Source organism: Ooceraea biroi, chromosome 8 (assembly GCF_003672135.1).
Source record: "Ooceraea biroi isolate clonal line C1 chromosome 8, Obir_v5.4, whole genome shotgun sequence".
Lineage (NCBI taxonomy): Eukaryota > Metazoa > Arthropoda > Insecta > Hymenoptera > Formicidae > Ooceraea > Ooceraea biroi.
In genome coordinates this window covers 12,391,502-12,416,666 of record NC_039513.1, presented here as the reverse complement: position 1 = coordinate 12,416,666, position 25,165 = coordinate 12,391,502, and the positions used below count along the sequence as shown (strand labels likewise).

General features: G+C 47.8%; 1 protein-coding gene and 1 long non-coding RNA gene across 5 annotated transcripts in view; both read left to right on the top strand.

Moving 5' to 3' along the window:
• The window catches only part of LOC105276363 (cysteine-rich motor neuron 1 protein), a 263,409-nt gene that overhangs the window by 57,257 nt on the left and 180,987 nt on the right, over positions 1–25,165 (top strand). The gene's annotated exons all lie outside the window — the stretch shown is intronic.
• Positions 15,260–25,165, top strand: part of LOC109610784 — a 28,523-nt gene continuing 18,617 nt past the window's right edge. Inside the window, exon 1 of the long non-coding RNA XR_002193060.2 lies at positions 15,260–20,203. This is a non-coding gene — a long non-coding RNA (uncharacterized LOC109610784). The remainder of the gene's footprint in view (positions 20,204–25,165) is intronic.

The window sequence follows — 25,165 nt, the reverse complement described above, 5'->3', positions numbered from 1 at the left end:
CGTTTTGGAATTCCCGTACGTGTCGCGCGTGAATATAGCGGGGAGTTTCGTGCAGAGGTAGACGTGAGTCCTGCCGCGGTAAATCCGTCGCATACAAGTCGTAATTTTTAAATCATGTACCACTTTGCACATCGAGGACCAATCTGTCATACGTTATTCAAGTAAGATTACATATTTGATGAAACGAAATTATGTAGAGCGCCGCGGAGCTCGTGACGTTCACTTTTACCAAGAGAAGGAATGGAAGTTCTCCGCGAGCCGAGAATGTCGAGGAAATTTTCGAGGCGTTTTGAATCTATTCAAGTACCGTGCGATTGAAATTTCCAACTTGAGTAATCCTCAATAAATGAATTTATCGATTAAAGATAATCTCCACGATGTATCTTCTAATGGAAAAACCGCGATGCAGGTTCAAACGAGCGGCTTTCAGATGAACGTTAAGCGATGCGTTAGTGAAGCGCTCGACGCGATGCGGAGCAAGTAGAAACAGACGCACGTGGAATCACCAAGGCAGACTTCGGTAAATGAACGACGTTTACGGGGTAATCTGTGCATGCCAGCTCTTTTCCGCGGGACTTTTATTAATGCCCGATTAAAATATACGCCCCTATTCACAGCGGCGGCTCGCGGCACCGGCACACAAAAAGAAGTTTCGAGCACCGTAATAACAGAGTCACGCCAGTGGGTGTTTTACTCGTTGAATTTACATCCCGGGCTTTCCCGGATTCCCGAGTATGAATAATAATTCAGCGGCGAGGCCGTTGGCCAGGTCTTCGTCCAATGTTTTTTTTTTCGAATTTCCTCGCGGGGTCATCGTCGGTTACCGGGGCGTTTGCACGGGTCGGAGGGTGAGGGTATGTTTGCTAGAACATTTAATCGTCCATCATGTAAATAACGTCGCGGAGTCGCGGACAGGGTAGAAGCGCTACTGAGAAGAGCGGCTTTGCGTTCTGGTGCTTCACGTCTGCACGTTTACCTTTCTTCCTTTCTGTCGGTCTCTAGTTTTATTGCATTTTCCATTCGCTTCGCGCAAAGCGCACATTAACTGACAAAAAATATTTGCATTGGTTGGTAGGATAATTAATTTCCTTGGCGTTTTTTAAATGCACGTTTATCGATTTCGCGAGTCTCTGTTACACAAGAAATCTATTTTAGCGGAGAGAAGGAAACGTTAACCACAAGACCATGGAAAAATAAATATCCATTCGTAACGGAAGGATCTTATTTTACACGCAGAGTAAATCGGTGTCGGTATAGACTGCAATTTCCTGGCAAAACATTTCTTTGCTTTCTTTAAGTATTTGCAAAGTGAAGGCGAGACGCCGCTCGTTCTACCGTTGCAAGATGGTGCTCTCGTTGTACCTAAAACGGGAACAGTTTCTGGAGCTTTGCGTCCCGCTCCCTTGTCCCCGGTCGTCCTGGGAAATTGTGAAAACGTGCTCCTCGTTTCCGCTCTTGATTCCGGCGACCGCCACAGATTTCCGCATACGCTCGCGCGAATTTTCATTTGAATAGCTAAACGCCAAGCGCTCGGTCATTTAGCCGCGAGCCTCGCCGCGGCATAAACCGCCGTGATTTAAGCGCGATCAGAACGGACAGATATGTTACGCCAATTTAAACGCGGCACGAGAGGTAGGACAGGTCGCGAAGCGGCCTAGTAGCGGAAAATTAAATGCGAGTATGATTTTAGGCGGGCAATTTATATGTAAATGACATCGCGCGTTCTCTCTCTCTTTCTCTCTCGCTCTTTCTCGCGTGTTCTCTTTGATATATCCTTCCGCGGCATACCATCCATGCCGAATATTTAATAATGCCCATTGTTTCGTCGGTGGCGATGGCCCGGTGCTGAGATATTCTACCTAAAAGAGAGAGAGAATGAGAGAGGCCTGACGGCATTCAGAGAACGCCGCGATCTCACCGGGATTTTCCGCGGAGGCATAAATGGCGCCAGCCTTACTCACCGACAGCATCCGGTTCCGGGTGCGAGGGCCGAAATAACGAGCGGTTATGAATAAAGGGCTCGCGCGAGGCGGCCTTTGATTCCGCTCGCGCCGCGGGCATCTATCAGCCGCGAGAGAATAGCAACGCGCGAGGCTCGTCGCTGGCTCCGCACGCTCGTCGTCTTTGTTAACGCGCGGGACGGATAAAGCGCCCGGCCGAATAAAATCCGCGGATTATGGAGCGCCCGCCTTTGGTGGCTCATATTGTTCCCGATGCGCGACCCACGCGGCCAATAAATTACTCCCGTATCTTCCCGCGATAAGTTTTCGATCGTAAAGAGGAACGAGGGATAAAGAAACAAGAAAAAGAGAGAAAGAGAGATTAAGGCAAGAGTGATGGAAAGGAAAAGCGGTAATAATCTCATCGGTTTATTCACACATATAAAAAAATTCGCTTATATGTATTAGAATTAATTAACTGTCGCGCTATTAAACACGTGATTGAAAGAAGATAATAGCTACAGGTAAATAATGGAATGCGAGCTTTCTTTCGAGGCGCACGTTATAATCCCATGGAGAAGCAATCGCAACCCGTGGTAAAATCCTCGCGCGCACTTGCGCGAAACGTTTCATAATCAACATCGCATACGCTGAAATTAGAGCCAGATTACAACTTCATTCCCGTGTTTGCTGAGCAAGCTTTGATCACCAACCAGATGCGGAATTTAATTATAACCGCGGAAGAGCGTGAAGAGAGAGACAGGCAGATAGCTAAAGAGAAGGAGAGAGAGGGAAATCAGAAATTGATTGCACCTATATTAACATCGGGATCATGCGTAACCGTGAACGCTCTCGAAAGATGCAAGAACGATGTTTGTGGAGGCGATGTCAATCGCGTGGACGGCGCCATAGCTTTTCCATTAATGAGATGCCTGGTGCAGCGAGAGAACGTGATATTAATTCGAGACCGCGCGCACGAGACAGTCGATTAATCAGCAAGCGTTTTAATTTGATTCGCGAGTGGACCAGAATTCGATGCTGCGACACGATCCGATTTGAATCACGTCAACAGAAAAGAGAACTACGACAACGTCGCAGCACATCGTTTAATAAAATCGTTTTGGAGCAAATCAGACACAGTATCAAGCAGAGACCTCGGGGACATTGCAGGCTATCTCTTGTTAATAAATTTGATAATGATATAAAAAATAAACAAACATGTTGTGCAATATGTATAATTACGTCAGAGACTTGAGAGATACTGCTGGACACATGATTTCTCCGCAAGTTCGACGGTGGATGTGACGACTGATAAAGCCTGAGGCTGCGCAGCTGAGGCTTTATCATTCGCATCAGATCCGCGGTTGATTCATAACATTCATAATATTCGCGAATTGCACATTCGGAAATTATTACGATCGGGGTTACGCCGGCAGCGGCGGCGGCGGTGGTAGCGGTGGTCGCGCGGTCGGTTTTATGAATACCCGCAGCTGAAATTAATTGCATCCGCGGAAGTTGATTATGCCCATTTAAATAGCCGCGATCGCTCGCGCGCTCCCTCTCTCTCTATCTATCTTTCTCTTCCTTGCGCGCACGGTATTTCCGCGGTATCGCAAAAACACCAACCGACTCGCAAAGGCTCCGCGCGCGGTTCCCCATTAATTCTACACCTGCGCCACGTTGTAACTGGTGTAAAATTACATTTTGCCCCATGCGTGTCCCATACGCGCCATGTTTATTTGCTCGTCGATCGTTTTACTTTGTTTGGCCGCGATGCGGCGGATATTAATTCCGCGTGCCGCCTCTCGCCGAGATATCTTCGCTGCGACCAGAAGTACTTGCCGTGTCTTCCGTAAGAAAAATTCGAGCTCGTGTAATTACAATGTGTTTTGATTCGGGTAGTGGAAAGATAATAGAGCCGCGATAGAATTGGGGAGTGCAAATTAGAGCAAGAAAATTTAACGAGTGGATGCGATAGCGGAGCATTTTTAACTGATGAGTGCACGATCTGCTGTCTATGGTAAAGATGATGTTGGGAAATTAATTAATTTTCACGAAATAATACAACTCATGTGTGCCACCGGCTTGATTACGCATTACGCATTTTATTTGTCCCCGCGTTACTAATTTTCAACTATCAACGCCACACGCTTTGTCTTGCGAACATTCGTATTCTTCGTGAAAAGCGAGATACGTGAAATATGCTATTTTCAATTAATTCTTTTGCTCTCTTGTTCGTCGCTGCCCAGTGATGTATCACAGAAAACTCGTTACGAACGCGGCGAAAAGGGAACGTGTGATGTATTTTTAATCAAGTATGTTTCTGTCTTTATCACATATAATTATTATATCGTGAACGTGAAAAGAAAGAATAGCTTTATATATATCCGTATATCTCTTTTCATATTTATATATGTTTATATAAATTATACATACACACACACACACACACACGCACACACACGCGCGCGCGCGCGCGCGCACACACGCACACGCACACACACGCACACACACGCACGCACGCACGCACGCACGCACGCACACACACACACACACATATATATATGCAGAATTTATTGCACAAGCTCGAATTTGCAGCCTCATAAATGTCGTTATATAATTTCGCATATCGAGTTCTCTTTGCTTGATGAATTTTTTAAAAAGATCAAACTTTCATGAAAATTGGTGTGGGATGTTATCGAAAGTGGGATAAAGATGACAAGAATCCTTGATGATCCACACAAGAATTTACTGAGATACGGTACAATAAAATAGAAGAACGTAATGTAACAACTGGCTTGCGCGTAACACGTCTTGACTCGCTCGTTGCCAGATCTCGACTCTCTTCGCGCTGCTCACGCCGCTGCGTGGTCGCCCGCGGAAACAAAGTAACATAAGTCGTCAACCGCATATCAAACTGAACGCGATCACCGCGCTATTAAAACAAAACTAAAATTACAACGTCGCGTTTCCAAAACTAAAACAATCTTCTTGCCATTCTACATTGGTTTTCCCACATTTCACAAATTTCAAAAGGGGGTTTTCATCGGAAACCTAGATGTAGGCTTCGTTAGCCTACATTAATCAAGCTCTCGTTATTTGACAAAAACGCATTGAAACGCGCAACGTGAAAAAAGATATTCCACGGGTGAAATATTTTTGCGGGCGTAAAGTCCAAAGGCGAGCGCCGATTTCTCGCATCGCTGGGGGTGCTGTAACATACAAGTTATTTCGGAAGCTTTAGCAAGGCACGTTACACGTTACCGTGCACAAAGACAGGTCGCGCGAGCGGATGAAGGACGTTTTATTTAAGTTCCAGCGCGCTTTAGCCGAGCGTTTTGCGTTTTAATAGGGACGCCGGACTGCTGTACATGTCGTGCGAAGGGGCGCGATTCTATTTTGCGTTTCACAGCCACGCACTTACCCGATTTATCCGCACTTAATTTACAAGCCTGGTTGCGCGGAGGTTGCCGCGGAGGTACCCGTCGGACCAAGTTTGCCCATAATTTACTCCACCCTTACGTGATTTAGTGTCACCTCCGCCTCGCATAAATCCTACATGATCAGCTTATATTATATCGTCTAACGATACTCACATAGTTACAGCCGTAGTATCCGTTGCCACACGATGGTGTGCGTGTATCTGGATAGATGCGAGCGTGTGTCGCGAGTTTTCTTCGTGTCGTTGCACTCGTGAGTGCACAGACCGTTGACAGATCGGAGGATAAAAATTGGAAGAGGCAGAGGCGCGGAAAAGTGGCAGACAGGCACACAGAAGAGACGGAGAGACGGAGAGGACGCGCGCGAGCGCGATCCGCGCTCCTTTGAAAATCCCCCTATAATTAAATTGTCTTTTATATTCAGACGGGGGCTGAAAATGAAGCTCTGGTCCGGGATAAACCTGCCGAGCCGTTCCGCCGGTTTTGCTTCTTTCCTCCGTGCATCCCGGCGCCCCGCACGCGTCTCTCCGCCTTTATGTCTCTCGTTCTCTCCTCTCTTCGATGATACCTTTTTCACGATCCGCCTCGATCCTCTTCGGCCTCTCCCCTCGTTCTTCATACCTCTCTGCTTCCTCCTCGTCCTCGCTATCATTTCTCTTCTCGCATAGGGCAACGACATGTTATCTTCGACGGCTGCTTTCGTTTTCCATCTTCCGTTACACCCTCCTCGCACAAAATGAGCCATTCTGCCGTCGCCGCCGATCCCTCAAGCCTCCTCGTGACATTCGTCCTCCTTCCAGGACTCGTTTGGGCGCTCCTCGAGCCAGGTAAACCCCTTCGAGATTTCCCTCTTGTCTCAGGTCGTTCCTTTTCGGTTCCTTCCGCGCTGGGTCCTCGTCGTTATTTTATATATATATATATATATATATATATATATATATATATATATACGTGTGTGTATATATATTTCCACCATCTTGTCGACTACCTCGTTTGACTTGCAAATGTAATCACTAAGAGCACCCATTCGACCTGATCCTATTTCTATGACTCGGGGACCGTACTCGCTAACCTGGTTGCTGGATCCCGATGAGAAATGTGCGCGGCACCGAGGAGCGAGCGGGCGTGCCACCCAGTTTCCTTCCGATCGATCCCCCCATGATCTTCGGTTTCCGCTCTCCTGAAAAGAAGAGAAAAAAAAGAAGGAAGAAGAGATGAGACGGATCGTTCACGGTTAAAAGCGGGACCGTTTACGCGGTCGACGTTGGCTCTCTAAATCGAATTCCCGGTCACGAGAAATCCGCAAACCGGACGAAGCTGGGAAAATCCAAGCGTGTTCCCCGAGCGCGCGCGTACAAGCAACAATTGCAATTTGATTTCGCCCGTGGCGCAGTAATTTCCTATTTCCATGTTACTTCCTAAACAATAATCATCCCCCTCGCCGCCGCCGCTACGATGGCGTGCACGGTCTCTCGAAATATTACATTTCATCATGCAAATCTGCACGCCAACGTGAACATTAGGTACACCCGCCCGCGGGGCGACGCCTGGATTAAAAACCGCGCGTTGATTAGCGTCAACTAATTATTCGGAATTAATTAATTCTCGCGTGTAATGGTGTGTGATGGCGCGATCGAGTGACCACCACGTTCGGGGGAGGGTATTCCCTCGGCGACGTGGTCCGCGCGTTTGTATCGCATAATGCACCATGTCCAGGTCGACCCACGGGAGTGAGAGAACTTTCTCGCGGCTGTTAGCCCCGCCAGTTATCTTTATTACTCTGGCTAATGCTGAACAACGTTTAGCAGAAAGGCTGCTCACGCTGCTCGAATGTTGAAATCCCCATTATCGCGAGAGTACAAGCGTCTGCGACGAGCGAGTTCCGTTTGTGATGTCGAGCAACGTCGCGCCATGAGCAAACGTCCTTATCTCGGTCCCTCCGCATGGTCCAGATGCAGATATCTCAGATTCCTTGGCGTTTCCTCCTCGTCGGGGAATCTCCCTCTCTCTCGGCCGCTCCTGAGTCGTAAATAATATGATATACGTACTTTAGCTTCTTTTCCTCGGACAAGCTGGTCCGCCGATGATGGGCTAACCCGCGCGCATTCGCGAGCCCGTGAGGGAGCGCCGTTACCACTCGAGGGTTAAATTTATCGTTGGCCGCGAGAACGCTTAAAATCGTTATCAGCCGCCATTCGACCGCGCGCTAACGATTTCCGCCACGCTGTAAAGTCCGAGTGGCTGCCGTTAGGTCGCGTCGTTTAGAAGGGCTTGGTACGCGTGACAAGCGTTGAGAAGACATTAAAGCATCCCTTTAATTAGGAGACTGATGACCGCTCGCAGGGAACGCGTGCATGATATGCAATTAAAGTCCCCGGATCAAGCTTTACGTGAGAGTGAATCGTGCGTGACCCATTTTTCACGTTTAACGTGCGGTTTAAATATCTGGATTTGCCATATCTGAAAGTTGATTGAATATTAATACAAATGTGTAATATTAATTCATGCAATAGATTTCATCTGATTTCATTCAATTTAATTTATTTAATTTATTTATTGTATAATCCAGAGCGATTACACGCGATTAACGTTTATTATATTAGCTCTCATTAGTCACGGATATACATGTCTTACCGTACTTGCCTCAAAATTATCTTCGCGACGAGTGAACTGTTATTCCAAGCGGGATGACTAATCGATGTCCGCTACAGCTGGACGTTCCTAACGAAATGGACTTAATGTATCCCATCAGAGAACCGTGCGATTGTGTGTTAATCGTAGAGCCGAAGAAAGAGCGCAGAGACGTGCACACTTGAGTAATGACTTCTGTGACGAACGGTTATGACTATTGTTGACTATAAAAAAGGGCAACCGGCGCAGCAACCGGTTCGCGTCTTGATACGACAATCGATCGAGCAGCCCCGGTGGTATCGACTAATCGCGTTCGGCCAACGGAAGCAAAACGGAAGGCCGAGTGACGAATGGTCCCACGCTCGGCTACTTCGGACACGGTCCATTGCTGAGGCTGCGGCGTGCTTGTTAAGCCATTTCGAAGTGCACTTTACCTTCGTGCCTTCGCGTAGTTTCACGCCCTGTTACGGACGTCTTCGCGCCCGACTGCGACTGCCAATTCGCGGTACCTTGAAGGCCCGCATATAAACGAGTACCTACGCGTCGTAAACGTGCGACGACGGGAATGAAGACACGGGAATTTCGCAGATCGTGAGACGCACTTCGCCTTTTGCGCTGGAATATTCGCCACGTGTCCCCCGTCCAATTTCCGAATACCGAGCAGGAAAACTGCCGGAAGTTATGCGGCGAAATAACGTTCGTACTCGCGCGTGGCCTCGAGAGAGCGTGTCTGTCTTTTCCTCCGATTACGTAGCGGCGTACCTTTTTGATGAGAGAGGACTCATCCCTTGGACAGTTTTCAGCGGACTGTGCGCGTGATCTTGATCTGAGGCTGAGTTTGCGAGATGCTTAGTGTCACGAGGCTGGCGGAGACGAGTTAAGGCGAAAATTCCCTCGAAACTCGAAAGAAGAAAATACGGTTGTGAAAGTACGCGTGGCGTTCCGGCGATTCGGCACACTTTAATTTCAGACTATAAATTATTTCGTTCTATTACATGTTCTATTACATTACTAGTATACATGTCTGCTCTAGATTATTCATTCCGCGTGATTACATATTTATGTAATTATGTAATGGAGATTAATAATACATGCAGAAAGAGAATGGTTCGACGAAACGCGCGAATGAAGAAGCCACGTATCCAGCAATATGCATTTTTGCCGTTCCTCTATAGCTTAACGCTCTCGACGGGAACGTGACGGGCAGCCGTACGCTTGCGTGATAGCGGCTAGTCCATTATGCGCGTTTATGAATGCAAATGGGTTAAAGATGGCCATGAACGCGCGCGAAGGACGTAAAAGGTGAATATACGCGTACGCGCCTGTCTGAACATTTCAGCAGCAAATTCTCTGTGGTCGTTTCTGTGGATCTAATGGCACGGATGATAAATGCGCACCTAAATTGCGCTGTACGTTTCATTGTTAAAATTTTCAAACGATGATAAGATAGCGTGGCGCAAAAATAGTGACAGATTTCAGGTAATTCTTTCTTTTCACGTAAAACGCGCATAAAATTCTACGCCGGACTCGTTAAAAAAACAGAATGCAGCATTCAATCCTCTGATCAAAGCCCCGATGAAACATCTAAAACAGCGTGAAATTTCACGAGTACTCCCTACGTAAATTTTCCTAGCAAGTTTCCACGCGGGGATCACCGCGGAGAAGACGTTGGTATACCATTTCGCGAGCACGCAATGTCCATAATACGCGCCGGCGATGTGATATGCGTTACGGCAAAATAAATATTTGCATTTCCCGTGGTTGCTCTTTGTTGGCCGGCACTTTTTTCCCCTCGCCAGTGAATCAATTCGCGCGATGGTTGGCGTGCGGATTTACGCGTACCGGCCTCGTCACCGACAAGGTAACGCTCTTTCGCGTTCGTCTCTGTTCGTCGTCGATGTCGATGAATCGGCAGCGATACGTTACACGTACGCGCGCGGAACGAGATCGGGATCCCTCCTCTCACTGATCCGGAAAACAAGACAATCCACTCGGAAGTTTTTACCGTGGGAGACGGGAGGAAAAGAGTCGTGCACGAGCCCGGAGATCCATTTCCGTTCCTCCCGTCTCTGGAAAAAGGCGCCTGGAGCTCGCACGGTGATCCTCGTGAGCGAGGCGCTTACGGTCGATCACGTTTGTCACGTACCATAGAAATCAATGAGTCCTACGTACGTACGCGACTCTCCGAAGGCGGAATGCGAAAGAAGGGACGTTCCCGGAAGCTGCGGCGACTCCACCGATCCTCAGCTGCGCGCGGAAACGAACGATTCGTGGTCGCTCACTTCTGTGAGCTTTTCCGTTTAAGGTACGTTTAACGGACGCGCGTGGTTCCGAACTTTTCTCCGAGAATTTTTCTCGAGGCACCAGTAGCAAGTATTTAGCAAACTGTTTGTCTGGCCATTATGATGTCTTGTCGCATCACTCTCCTTGATGCAAACGTCAACACGGAATTCGCGTTTTCGTTAGCTCGTCGAATTTTATCAGTAATGCTTGCGACAGTCAATGTTTATCCAATTACTTTAATTATTCTGATTATCGAGTACTTTTATTGCTTGGGTCATAATCCGGGAAACGTCCTGAACCACTTCCGCATCCTTGCTCGCGTCTGTCAGGTTCGGTGTAATCGCCGCTCTCGCTTTTATTGGAGCGGGACGCTCTCGGATAAATCGGGAACACGGCGGATTCGTCCGAGAGGATGTTCCATGTGAGATGTAATTCTCGCTGGGATTTACGTCCGCTGTACAATTGCTGTTCGTGTACCTGCTTAAGAAATACCCCCGCCGCCCCGGTAATCCGTCCTGCGAAGTTTTCGGTTGACATCACCGGAAAACGCCACGTTGCGCTACGTTGTACGCTGATTCCGGGTACCTTTGCTAAAGAGACGGTAATGTACTTAGCTTTGAAACGGTTATCTCGTTATCTCATTTTGGGAAATCTTTGCGATTCGCGCACGAGAGATCACGCGAAATAAATAACGGCCGATGACGCTTAATAAAGGGGGATGCGCTGAATGAAACACTGAAGTAATATTCCCGCTGCGAATACCGACGTATATTAATGGGAAACGTAAGCCGATTTAACGAAAAAAAAGTATGGAACAATATGTGATACAAACAAAGAATCACGTTTCATCCGTTTTTCGAGCCGCAAAACCGTTGCTAGTTACATCGATCTCGAACATGTGCATTTGCGCATTCTTATGAATCTTTATAACTGTCATCGAATATCAGCAATTATTAAATTGCGATGCATTATATAATATGACTGCTCGTAATGTATAATTATAATAATAATGATTAAAGATTAATGAGCATACATAAACGAATCGCTGATCGGATGAAAATGGTTCCACAATGCGTATCTTATCAAAGAATGTATATCATGAGGCTTCACACAGAACTTTATTAGACTGATAAAAAGAGCGCTTCATCGAGGTAACATTAATGGGCTAAGATTCAGCGTCGAATTCCGGCGTTTTCATATTATCATCGAGTACGGTATCAGCTCCATATCAAACGCGGAATGAAAAGCGCAGACAGCGCGGTAACTCTACCTGCGCATCCCTCGTGGGATGCGGTACGAGTACAATCGATGACGTTGGGAGACGCGCGGGAAAAAAACAGAAAAAAGAGAGAAACAATGTTACATCGAAAATCATATTGAAACGACGAGCGGACGTGCACGGACGAGAGCGGGTTTGCGACAACGTCCCACAGCATCCGCCGAGAGTCTTTCATCTCGCGTGACACCACGGACGGGTAAACGACAAAAGAATACTCGCGGCCGGGCATTATGCGCGCGAGATGTACGCGGCGAGAGTAATCAGCGGAATCCCGTCACGGGAAGTTGCGCAGGGGAAGGCCCGCATTGCGGTTTGCAGAATCGCAAAGTGAAACGCCGGGCATCCGGTACCGGCTTTGTAACTCGACGCCCCGATTCGCAAGTATCCTTTGCGAATCGCGCGATGCAACCGCACGCAGGCATCGGACGCGTCGAACGATCCGGCGAACGAACGACTGGCCAGCAGCTTTGAATTTCCAACACGCGCGCTGACAGCGCGCGCACAAACGTGTGCGTGTGTCGCGCGCGTTGCGTAAGCGGAATACAAACTTTGTGCGGTCGAAATCCCGCACGGCCCGCAGAACGTTCACGTACGGATTTCTCGTGCACAATTCGGGGAAGGCTAAAAATACACGCCAATGAATCACTGGGTCCGTTGCGAGCGTGCCCTTTCTCTCCGCTCCGCGGACAACCGTAGATGGAATATGTATTAGGAGTGTGATTTAGTTTTGAGGGTTTTGCAACAGATGGCTGTAGTGTCAATTTGTTCCAATAGCTGTTTCCGATAACTGTTGTTTCTTACAGTCTTGACATTATCCATGACATTTAGTAGCATTATAGCAATAGATGCAATAACAGTCGTGTTTATATCATCGTAAAAATGCAACTTCCGAAACAGCATTTTCGACATGCGTTGCTTTTGTTTTTTAATAAAAAAAAAACTGCGGCTGACGGTTATAGAATTTTTGTGGAAACTTATGGTGATTCTGCCCCATCAATTAAGACGTGTGAATACTGGTTTAGACGCTTTAAAAGTGGTCATACTGATGTGAAGGACAAAGAACGCTCGGGACAACCAAGAAAGCTTGAAATCCAACACAATCCACTTCAGAACTTGCCAGAGCATTAAATGTTGATCGTACGACAGTTACCAAACATTTACATGAAATGGGAAAAATTCAGAAAGAAGGGAAATGGGTTCGACATGAATTATCGGAAAGTGCCATTGCGAACCGGTTGAACATTTGCATTTCGTTGATCGCCAGGCAAAAAAGAAGAGTCTTTTGTCTCGGATTGTTACTGGGGATGAAAAGTGGATCTATTTTGATAATCCGAAACGCAGAAAATCATGGGTGGATCCAGGCGAACCATCAACATCCACTCCGAGACGCAATATTGACGGTTGAAAAGTAATGCTCTGTATTTGGTGGGATAGTGTACTATGAGCTGTTAAATCGGCATGAGACTGTCACGGCTGATCGTTATCGACACCAATTGTACAAGTTGAAGCAAGCATTGGACGAAAAACGACCAGCAATTGCGAGTAAACGACGGAAAGTGATTCTTCTTCGTGACAACGCTCGACCTGACGTTGCGTTATCAGTGAAAGAAACACTATTAGAGCTTGAATGGCAAGTCTTACCGCACCCCGCGTATTCTCCATGCGATTATTATTTGTTCCGGTCGATGCAACACGCTTTAGAGGATACACACTTTGATAATTTGGAAGAAGTGCGAAAATTCGTCGACGAATGGATCGACTGAAAAGAAGAGTGATTTTATCGTGGTGGGATCTATCTCTTGCCAGAAAGATGGGAAAAAGTTATAGAAAACGAAGGAAAATATTTTGATTAAGGTATTCATTCATTATCATATTTAAATACATGCGTTTTTGAGCAAAAAAAACCCTCAAAACTAAATCACACCCCTAATACTTTACAAGATTCTCATATAATTTAATTTGTACCGTCGCGACGTCGCGCGCGCTTTTCTCGACGTTTATGTGATTGATTGTATCGCTCACTCGTTCACTCGCTTGCTCATTCGCCACGGATAATTACTCAGCGTGCCTCGATAAACCGACAGGTTTTTACTCAACTTACCGCGGAATGATGGTTTTGCGCAACGGAAATAATTGCACCCTGTCGCGCGCGAGATAGATCGCGGCGATTTGCCGAGGCGATCTTCGGGAATCCGCCGACTGATCGATATTAAATAAATTGCAGCATGTCTCGCGCGCCGTGCGGATCAACAGCCGCGTTTTCAGGAGCACAACCGCCCGCGAGCAGACGTGATCGTGATCAGCGCGACGCGACACAGCGACAACGCAAATTGCGTCGGAGATTAGTCTTCAATTAGCGGTTGCGCGCGTTTCGGCGCCGATTACTCGATCTTGATCGACAGAATGTCTCGTGCGCGAGAAACAAGCCTCCGCCGTCGTCCTCGTCTCGTCTTCTTTCCTCCCTTTCCGAACAAAAGACGATGACTTAGAATCGACGTTAGAATTCAGTTTGGGATCTCGTTTCCTGTCGCTGATCCCTGGCGCAATCCCATCTGTCTCCGTCTGATCCTCTCGTTCTTCGTTCAGGTAATACGCAACTTCGGACTTAGCGCGGCTTAGCCGGGTGTACCCGAGATTCCAAGTCGCTTCCGCGAGTTTATGCCAGGTGTGCAGTCGAATTGAGTGATAGCAGATTATCATAAAACGTATCCGTAAACTCTTTATCGTATCCTCGTGAATCCTCGCGTGCAAATTGCCTCTCTTCATGAAGCGTACCGGCTTGCCCTTCCCTCTCTCGGTCCTTTGCCATCGAAAATTGAATCTATTAATTAATATTAATTAATTGGGAGCTCCTTTCTCTCCTCTCTAATATAATATAATGCAAATACGTTCCGCTTTCTGGTTGGAGCGTTCGCAACGTATTCGCATTATATTATATTATATTATTCAGGACAGAGTTGAATTGCCCAAATAACGAGAAACATGTCGCGACGTCGGGCGACATAAAAACCGAGGACAGACCCGGTTTCCATCTTGGTCCGGTCGTTGGTCGAGCAACAGAATATTCATTTGCGGAATATAAATCGGAACGTTCACCTCTCCATCAGGCCGGCATACGGGGACAAACATGTTTTATTGTACGAGTAGGGTCGCTATACATATTCTCGGCTCAGCACCGCGTGCGCGTATAAAACGTGTAACTCCGAACCGTTTCAGATAAGCGATTTATTACTTTCCACCGCGTTTACATCACTCGCGGGCGAGTGCGATAACCCTGAGGGGGACCCTGTTGAGCCGTGTGTCGCCCTCCCTCTACAGCGCGTTACACGCTCCTCCGCCTTCGTGTATATGTTAATTAACTATGTACAAATGGAGGGACGACGACCGAGAGAGAAACGGGAAATAATATCCGTCCCGTATCCGGGGAAGCATCGTGTTTCTCGAGGAATCCGTCGTTAGCGAGACGACACTCTCTCGCCGGGCCGGCGTGCGGCACGCGAGAAGCGGGGAGGGAGGCCGATTGCTTCATTTGGACGGAGATTCGTCCTGAGTCACGATCGGATCGATGGTAGGTGGTTATTTATTCTCCGGAGCGGCGGCGTAGGTTGGCCTCCTTTTGCGTTACGACGTGCTACACCGCAGCTCCACGTGGATCGCGTCCACGATCGGGGACCGCATTGACTGGGAAAAACGTGTTTCGGATGAATACGAATCGCGCTCGCCGAAGAGTACGTGGCACAGCCGATACGAATGGCTCGAAGTAAAGGCCAGGGATTATTGCATCTGCTCCTTTTACGGTTACATTTTCTCGCATTTTCTGGGTTCCAAATGAAATGAGCGTGTGTGCAGACCGTCTGAACGAATGGACGAAGGGCGAATTGTGCTAAAGGAATGGCTGGGGAGAACGCCGAGCAAAGGGAACTTAACGCTCTTCCACTCGCGTGCATTTTCCCATCAGGAGCCACTGGGAATTATGTAATAAATGTAACAAAACTGCGTACGTGATGTAAATATATTTATTTATTTATCAAGCTGTACGTGAACATGGATACATATAAATCTGTCTTTACACAATTCTAACGTTACACAAATATAAGTAACACTAGGTTTTCTCGAGGCTTAAGCATACATTGTACGAAGAGTACGCGTCGCCGTTCCTTCTCGCGAAGATCCTCCGCGATATTAGGAGGGGTCGTGCGAGATGGAGGAAAATTTGGAAACCCCCGTGCCGCAGGATCTCGAGACAGTACGTTCATTAGTCTGACTCGGCTGGAGCTCGACGAAATACGAGTCCCGCTTGGCTCTTGTAGTAATATCACGTCGACGTGCTCGTATCGCGTAACATGTTACGTTTCGTCGCGTAATACGCCCCAGAGTTGCATTATGCGCGCGCGCGCGCGAGTCTGCACACATACACACACGCACGTATAATACATAGGTACATACATATGCGTATCCTTATTATAGTGTACGTTACGGTAGCGCAGCAATATGTCGTGAATCCTAAGGTAAGCGAATCCTCCACGATAGAATCAGGATGTAAAAGAAGACACGCGTGGCATCCTTCAATCCGTTCTTGTCCGCTTGTTAAGAGGCGTACCATTCGAGGGTGAACTCCCTCGCTTCATCCGCGTCGTTGCGCGGATAATTAATTCCGCTTCCTTCGCGAGTGAGAATGTAATGAGAAAGTTTCTAGTCGCAGTTACTTTTTTGCTCGCAAATTAGGCAGGCGAGAGCGGAAGATAATTCTCGCGGCTTTTTCAGATGAACGCGTTAGCGAGAACGCGCTGCGCATTCGCGGAAACATGAAAAAGCGCTTTTTCGCGCGATAATAAATAAAGGAGCTCGCACGCCCGTCGAGGTTGCGCGAACTCGCAGAACGATGTAATTATGACGCACTCAAATATGTATTTAACCGCGTGTACCTTCGAAACACGCGAGTTCAAAGCTGCGAGAGCGGCCTCTCCGTCCCACGCTTGTCATTCGATGCGTCGAATTTGGGAAATTCAACACCCGCACGTTTCTCTCTGTTTTCTTCTCTCTCTCTTTCTCTCTCTCGCTCGTTAAATAGAAGTCTCTCACACTCACAAAAGCGCTCTAGTAGATTCCGAAACTTCTAACTTTCTCTCTTTCTCTCTTTCTCTCTCTCTCGCTCTCTCGCTTTTTCACTCTCGCCACGTCGAAGTAATTTTCCGTGAGCAAACGTCGCGTCTTTGGAAGGCTCTGACGCGCGTTATCTTACGAACGGCGCCTAGGGTGGGCGGTTAAACCCTTACGTGGATATCTGGCGGTGGCAGGATCTCTGTGTCGGCACGGATATGGATTCGAGTACTTCTTACTGCGATGATTTCTCGAAGTCGGATAGCTGCGATTTCTCCCGATAAGGCGTGTCGTCAAACTTTTTCCTAAGACCGACCGCACAAAGATGACGACGACGATGACGTCGCATCAGCTGTTGGGAAGATTAAATAAATTCTGTCTCCGGTGTGTACCGCATATGGGAGGGCGTACCTCAATTCTGCCGCTGAGAGTTTCGCTTATTTCGTAATATCTCGCATGTTTATCGAGCGAGTGGTTACAGAGTGGATTCTCCGTACACGAACAATATAGGCACTCGCGATAATTTGCGAAAATCATCATTCTGTTTCCAATAACGTCTCGCCGTCTGGAAAATTGAAACGTGAGACATTATCGCCGTATTATTGACGTATCGCCGCGATTCGTGTAAAGCGCGAAAAATTCATTTCGCAAAGCTCCTCTAGGAACGTGATATTTTCCGAATACCATTTTTCTCTCTCATAAAGGGGAAGCACCCCTTTGCAAGCGTCTCACGGCGCTCGTGGATAAGAGAGGAACGAGAGCACCGGCGGGAAAGATAGCCTGAGAGAGTCAAGTAGGGCATGTAGCTCCTCGCCGGAAATTGTTCCGGTCTTCTCGACCTGACCGGCGAAAGCCCGCAATAATATCAATAAGGCGACGGATTGTTGTGTCAGGTGGCGTTCTCTCCAAGTGGCGATCTCTCGCCGACATTTACCCTGCGCGGGGAAGTGCGCAAACAAATCAGCGAGAAAACGGAAGAATCAATCGCGAAATTGTTGACCCTCCGCTTGGCTCGGTTGCTGTTGTCGGCTTCCGTTGATCTATCATCCCCTTGCACGTATCCCTGCGTGGATATTCGCAACACCATCAGTCAAGAGAGAGAGAGAGAGAGAAAGACAGCTTCACTTAAAATTGAATAAACATTATGACAAGAGCACATCGACGATAAAGAACGACGAAGATGAAGACGCGAAGTGGATTCGCTTCGAACGAAGAGGAGAGCTCGGCGAAGTCGCGATGAATGGTGGCGAATGGCGACTTTAATGAGGCGGAAGTGCGAACACGCGAATTTACCGTGGCGCTGGTCAGGGTCGCCGTGGTGCTTGCCAAAATATTCCACGCTCGCGGTAACGATGCACTCGCGGTGCGCCACGTGGAGAACGGAAATGGGATCATTATGCCAGATTGTCGCCGGGGTTGTCGAGCTTTTGCGTACCTGACACGAGTGCGCGCTCGCGCCTGCAAAGTGTCGTACTTCCGCGCTCAATTGCGCAACTTGCGATTTGCACGCGATTTTGATAGAATATCGATACTTCTGCGCTCGCGGCGTCGGTATCGCGAGAGTCAGTTAAGGGAGAAAGTTGGCGCATTAATAAGTTGTTGAACGCATCCTCACACAGGAGAGATGATTGATAGATATTATAATGAGATATCGGTGCAAAAGTTCGCGCTAATCGATATTCTACGCGATATCGATACTCCATATCGAGTGACTCATAATGACTATCTTTATTCATGAGAAATGTAAGGTGGCTTCCTCCCTCTTTCTCTCTTTTCCTCTTTATCTCTCATTCTCTCTCTCTCTCTCTCTCTCTCTCTCTCTCTCGTTCTCTTCCTCTCTCCAGCTTACACTCGGAAGAGAGAACGATCGAGAGCGCGGATATAATAAAATTCTACCTAGCCACACGAAAATTGGACGAGTCTTTTCTCGCGTTAACTCCAGGATTGTCTGTTTGTCCTCGTTTTCGCAGAGCCGTAATTACAGTTGCTCGCTCCTGACACAGACACTGTAAATAAATAAATAAATAATAGCTCTAATTCTAACATAACTGCAGAGAGAAAAGAATTTTGCATCAACAACTCGAGATTGATCTCGTAATTCTGTTGTACGCAATAAAAATTTCAAGAGATTGTTTCGAGGAAAATATGAAATCACAAGAGCGAACGAAAGAAGAAAGAAATGCAATTCTGTTGCTGCTGAAATTATAACGAATTATTTATTATCGGGCAATTTGTAATGGTTCGTTTAAAGGATATTACGAGCGGAAATTTATACTCGCAATCCTGCAGCGTGTTTCAACAAATTACATTTAAATCAATTTTCCAGTGAGATAATCAACAAATTATAACGAGCGCGGAGCGATTATGTCGCTCGGCAATGTGCGACGTCCGAAATAATTCGTGGGACCAGCGAACGCGACGCGCAATTACGCGCCTCAAAGCGTCCAGAAATATTATAAATATACAGCGCGCAAAAATTGGCACGGCTCTCAACCGCGACCGACTTTATTCTGGACGATCTTCAAAAAGATTGGATCTCGCATCATCCGGCGCGCGTGCGGCACGTGTAAACAAAATCCCGCAATCCGGCATCTTCGGTATCTTTCCGCGCGACTCACCATATATCCATCCATCTGTCTCTTCATCTATCTCTCTCTCTTCTCTCTTTCCGTGAAATTGCACGAGTGATCCGGGAAAAGCGTAGGAAGCGGCGGCCGATCAACCGTGCGAAGGCGGACCGCGTTCGGCACGTCAAAAACGACGTTTCGCGTCATCGCGGGTTACAGAAACGGAAATCGAGAGAGAAAGAAAAGCAAAGAGCGATTTCGCGAACGACGCGCGTTTCGGAAGTGAACTCACAGCGAATTTCGAAGCGGATTTCAGAGCGGATTTCGGAGCGGGCCTGGCGAGCGCGAGTGTCGGAGCAGAGCGGAGCCAGGTAGTGCACGCTCTCGGCCCGGTGGCTCCTTCGGTGCGTACGTACGCGTCGTCGTCGTGTGCCGCCGGGGGAAACCAGTCACTCGTATAAAACCGACGGACTAGTCGCGCCTCGAGTCAGTCTCGGCTCGCGCCTCGCGTGAGTGTTGGCGATTGCCCGCGTCGCGAGCGAGCGAGCGAGTGAATGGGAGCGATAAGGGGATAAGGATCGCGGATTCGCGTTGCTGCTTCCGGATACTCCCGTGCTGATCAATCTGCTATCGTCACGTCGTGTCTCGACGTGCGTGAATCGACGCCGTGCTGCAGCAAATTGCGACGTTTTCGTGTGGGCCCCTGATACGTGCGACCCTGATACCGGCCAGTTGGATGCGTAATCGGGAGCGTTGATAAGAGTGTCCCCGCGACCGCGATCGCGTGTGATCTCGTTCCGGTCCAAGGTCCCCGTGAACAGACGGGGACCGAAAACGGCGGGACCGGCCGACGGTTTTGCTATTGTATCTTGTGCATCGATCGGAATTCAGGCTGGTCCACGGTGGGTCCCGACGAAGGGATCACCGACTGACGTTTTACAGGCCGGTTTCGTCGGTTTCGTGGTGAGTATCGTCAGAGTGCGAGAACACGCGTCGATGTTGCCGGTGCCAAAAATCGCGCGCGCGTTTTGACGTTTACACGAGCGACCGTGATGACAGATCGCGTGGTGCGCACCGACTCCGAGATAAAAAAAAAAGCCAGCGATGAGAGGCCAAACAGTCCCGACGACGAGCGCGCACGTTGCATAATGTGTCGTGCCATGTCGCGCTCCGATATTTATTTACAACGTTGCGTTTCGAGCGCGTGAATCCTCGCCGCGGAAAATGTTCGCGCCGAGGATCGAACCGCCGACCGTGATTTCGCGCTGGACTCGCACCGTCAACGCGCGCGATAACTCGCAATCAGCTGCAAATTGAAATACTGAGACTCTCCGGAAACACGCGTCGCACGAGCGAACACGTCGTTACGCGTCCGCCAATCCTCGCGGAACCGTCAAGTGCGTATGTACGCTTCACGTTAAACACGACGAGATTCGTCCGTGGAGTATTCCTGCCGAAATCAAATAAAAACACGAAGAACCGTACTCCGGATAGGTATCTACCGCTATCCTCTCCTCTCCCCCCCTTTACTCGCCGCTTCCACATATTATGCCGGTATTACATCACTGCGCGTGGCTGCTGCTGGTTTGACGTTCGCTGGCACGTCCGTCTGCGTAGTTCTGGTAGCATCTCGACTGACAGCACCGCTGTCTGTCTGTTAGTCCGCTGTCAGACGTGAGAGATCGATTGAGCCGTCATCGTCTCGTCATCGACGGTGGACGAAAATAATTGCGAAAATAATTGCGTCTCACGATGTACAATCCCGAAGATAACAAACTGGGCAGACGCACGCGCCTCGGAGATAAGACTAATCTTTCCGGAATCTTTCGGCTGTCATCTCGCACATTTCGCCCGGTAAACAAGCCCGCGAATGGTAGCGAGTGGGAGATTAGCGATTGCATCGTCCGGTGTCGTTTTTATCATCAAAGTCCGAAAGGAAATCGCCAATTCGCTAATGTTCGATACGCGCATGCCGATAGCGTATCGCTCGAAACCCCGGTTTCGTGTGCGTGAGTCACCGTATTATCTTCGAAGTGTACCATAAATATGTAACGCGTGCACGTGTGCCCGACAATTAATAATAATCGTGCGACGCACTTGCGACGCACGTATGTACTGCAGACCTCGCAGCTTTCGCTAATTCTTTCTTCGGAAAAAAAGATTTCTTCTCCCGCAAACTCAATGTAGCACGGTGCTTGAAGACGCAGGTCGTCCAACTTGGCTCTTTCCGCAAAAGATTGTTTAAGGGGAAATTACTACCTCCAATCCGTGATTTACGTTCGATTTTGGCCCTCTTGATCGTTCTCCAGCTGTCGTCTCTCTTCCTCCACTGTGTTTTCGTCATCTCTCTCTTTCTTTCTGTCTCTTTCTCTCTCTCTCTCTCTCTTCCCGCTCTCGTATCGATGATCCGGAACGGAACTGGAATTTCAGAGATGACCTTGGAGACCGCTCGCGTCCGCTCTGCTTATCGCGTCGCAGCGCGATATTTGTTTTTCGCGAGGTGTTAACTGCGAGATCGCGGCGCCGCAGATGTATGTGTGTGTGTATTCGTACGTGTGTAGGTACGTGTATTTGTGTGTGCACCGCGGGTTTTCGAAGGCGGTCGACGACGTAGGAATTCGAGGTGGCCGTGAAAGACGCGGCCGCGCGCGCGAAGCCACAGGTGGCGGTCAGAATCAACTAAACGCGGAAGAGAAGCGGTCCGGCGCTCCGTTTCGGCCCGTTCACGGGAGCGCGAATAGGGCAATAATATCTCCATTTTTATACGTCGCGTGCGATTTTACGAGCTGCTAAATTTACGCCAAAACACCGCAGTGGCGGACTCAGCAGTTCTCAAACGCGCGCCGGCGTCCGAGTAATCGCTCGAGCAATCCGCCTACCCGACCCGAGTTTCCGAAGGAAGGATCCTCGAAGGATGTCTTCCTCTTGAATCAATTAAACGAGACATTTTTTTAGAGGCGAGTGCACTTGTACGTGGCGAACGATTACCTCTTTATTTCCGCGGTACCTGCGACTTTATGGATCGAGTTATGGTGAGAACGACGTCAGCTGCGGAAGAGATGTCGCTGCCCTTAAGGATGGCGGGATTACTAGTACTCCGATAAATCAAATCCTGCAAAATAGCCTGGGGGAGGCAAGGGATCACGTAACGCGATCGTGTTATTATCGTTGAAGCACGCTCATACGCGATGCAAGGGAAAGTCAAACAAGTTGCAAAGGCAGAGCGGTCGGATTAAAATAGAGCACACGTGTGAGGCATTATCATATACATTTCAATAGATGAAGGAAGAGGAATAGAGAGAGAGAGAGAGAGAGAGAGAAGTGTGAAAGCAGAAAGGTAAATTTGATCAAGTAAACGCGATGCTGCATTGATGTTTGTAGTCTTTATAATAAAGCTTACGAGGCGCGCGTTAAAAATAGCAGTAGAATGATGTAACCGCGTCCAAAATATATATCTACCCACACATGTATATGATTATCAGATTCGTCGCAGCGGCGTGCGATGCATGTTCAATTCTGCTCCGGTATCATTCCCGACAAACCGCGAGATTATCCAATCGCGCGACGAAGTCACGAAATGCGGATGCCGTGATTATTCAATTCCGCCTTGTTTCGTCGAATCATCTCCGTTATTTCTGCGCTGCGTTATTTCTGATACCGCGTAATTAAGAAAGAAAAAAAAGAACAATTACGGCATCCCGTCCGCTCGTTACCTCGTCCTAAACTCGAGCGATCACCAGCACAAAGCACCGTTGTGTCAGTATGCGCAACGTACGTGTAAACCAGCTGACAGCGAGCGAATTATTCGCCATGTGCATTCTCGGAACTCGACGGAACAATTAGAACGTCGATGCTGATGTAATTTTAATAAACGGCCCGCCGCGCGAGCTGACGAAGCTTATGAGGCGCCTCTTCGAGAGCGAACTCTGGAATTCGGCCCCCCCCCCCCTCCGACGATGAAATCTTATTTGGGTGATTCTATCGGCATGCCTTCCCGGCTTGGCTTCCGCCTCTGTTCCGCGATTATCATCCGTCCGACAATTTTCCTGGTTTTCTGCTTACAATTCCACTCGACGCGTCGCCAGCTCGTTTAAACGTGCGACATCCCGCAAACTGGATATCGCATTATCGAGGAAACGTCGAGGAATGTCGCGCTTGCCGCTCGTGGAAACGCGATCTGTTCTACACGACAGATCAAGTGTAGGTATGCTTGAGATGCGCGCTCGCAAGGAGCGTGCACACAAGGGGCGACACGTCACTTTTACGTAATTTCAGACATCCGATCGTTATCGAATCTAGGCGACGATGCGACTCAACTCGATCCTTCATCCACGAATAGACTCCGGGAACAGAGAACCTCGCGGAGATTCTCCGTCTCTCCCTATTTGCATTAATATCGGGAGAATCAGCTTCGAGCCTCCGCTTCGCGGCGCGGGAAACGCGTGTATAGAGAAGAGACCAAGATCACGCCGGATGGAGAGAGAATGCCGCAACCTTCTCCCATAGACTCCCATAGATCCTCCGAGCTGTCCCATGGACAAAGCCCTTGGTCCCACGAGGGTTGGAGAACGGGGGACGGGGCGAGAGGCGATCTGGGCGGTAATTGGAGCATTTATGCTGGATGCCTTCTCGAAATAGTACACCCTCAGAAAGGATTTCTGATAACACGACGAAAAATATTCTTGACTAATTTAATCGTATTACAAGTATAAAAAATATGAAAATAAAACAATTTTTAATTTTAATCAGTAATTTCTATTCTTCTCTCTCGAATTAAATAAGATTGTCTTACTGTCTCGAGACAAGAGTAACATATACAAATTTATGCCTATATATTCTTGTATGTAGAATAATTTGATATTAGCGCCACTTTATAGTAGGCTTTGTCGATGTCGACGCATCATTTTCTCACAGTCGCTCGTCGACTCGGCGCTTCTGCGTCCTTTATTCGGATAAAATGGCCAATATTTATGTGTTGCAATCGAAAATCGGGAAAGATTTACAATGAATAAGTGCAATACTCTACAAGAAATATTAAAAGATATGGAAATGTAAGTAAGTATATACAATATACTTACTTGAGAAATAAGATTCGAGATAAGACATTTCCATATCTTTTAATATTTCTTGTAGAGTATTGCACTTATTCATTGTAAATAACAGAAACACTTTCCCGATTTTCGATTGCAACACATAAATATTGGCCGTTTTGTGCAGATTCTACAAATTCTCTTAGAAGAATAGAATAAGATGTCTTTTAGATCTCACAATATTCTGAAATCAAGAATATTTTGAACTTGCTACAAATTTTTATCTAAATCCTTCTGAGAAAATTGAGATAGCACCAAGATTATTTTAATGTAGATTTTCGAATTTTCTATTCAAGATTAAAATATGCTTCTTTTCAATAATAAATATGATTGTCGCTATAGCGATCTTATTTTATGATAGATTAAAGAGTAATAGCATTAAGTCCAGAAATCTTTTCTGTGGGTGTAAAGGTCGGTCGTGCTGCAGAGGCTCGCGCAACTCGGAATCGCGGATGGACACACTCGTTAACGTTAGCTTAGGTCGGGTTACGTGGGTGGCATTTAGGCATGAAGTTTACGCGCGCGACGTGGATTTATGGGCCCCAGGCCGCGTGCGCTTCCTCCAACGGAATCGCTGTTCGCGCTGATTCGATGCTTCCTCGATTCACTCACGGCTCGGACGGGAGCGAGCGTAAAGATAAAGCGGGCCTCAGATGGATAACACTTGGCTCGAACATTTCGCCAAGCAGCAATCGTGTCAGTCCGTGATGGACGAGTGAAAAATACAGTTCGACTCTCGATTTTTTCGCCGCTTCAATGTCAAGTTTCAATGGAAAGTTTGCCAGGGATCGAGATTAGCATCGATTTACATCCACCGTGTTTGTGTTTGTCATAA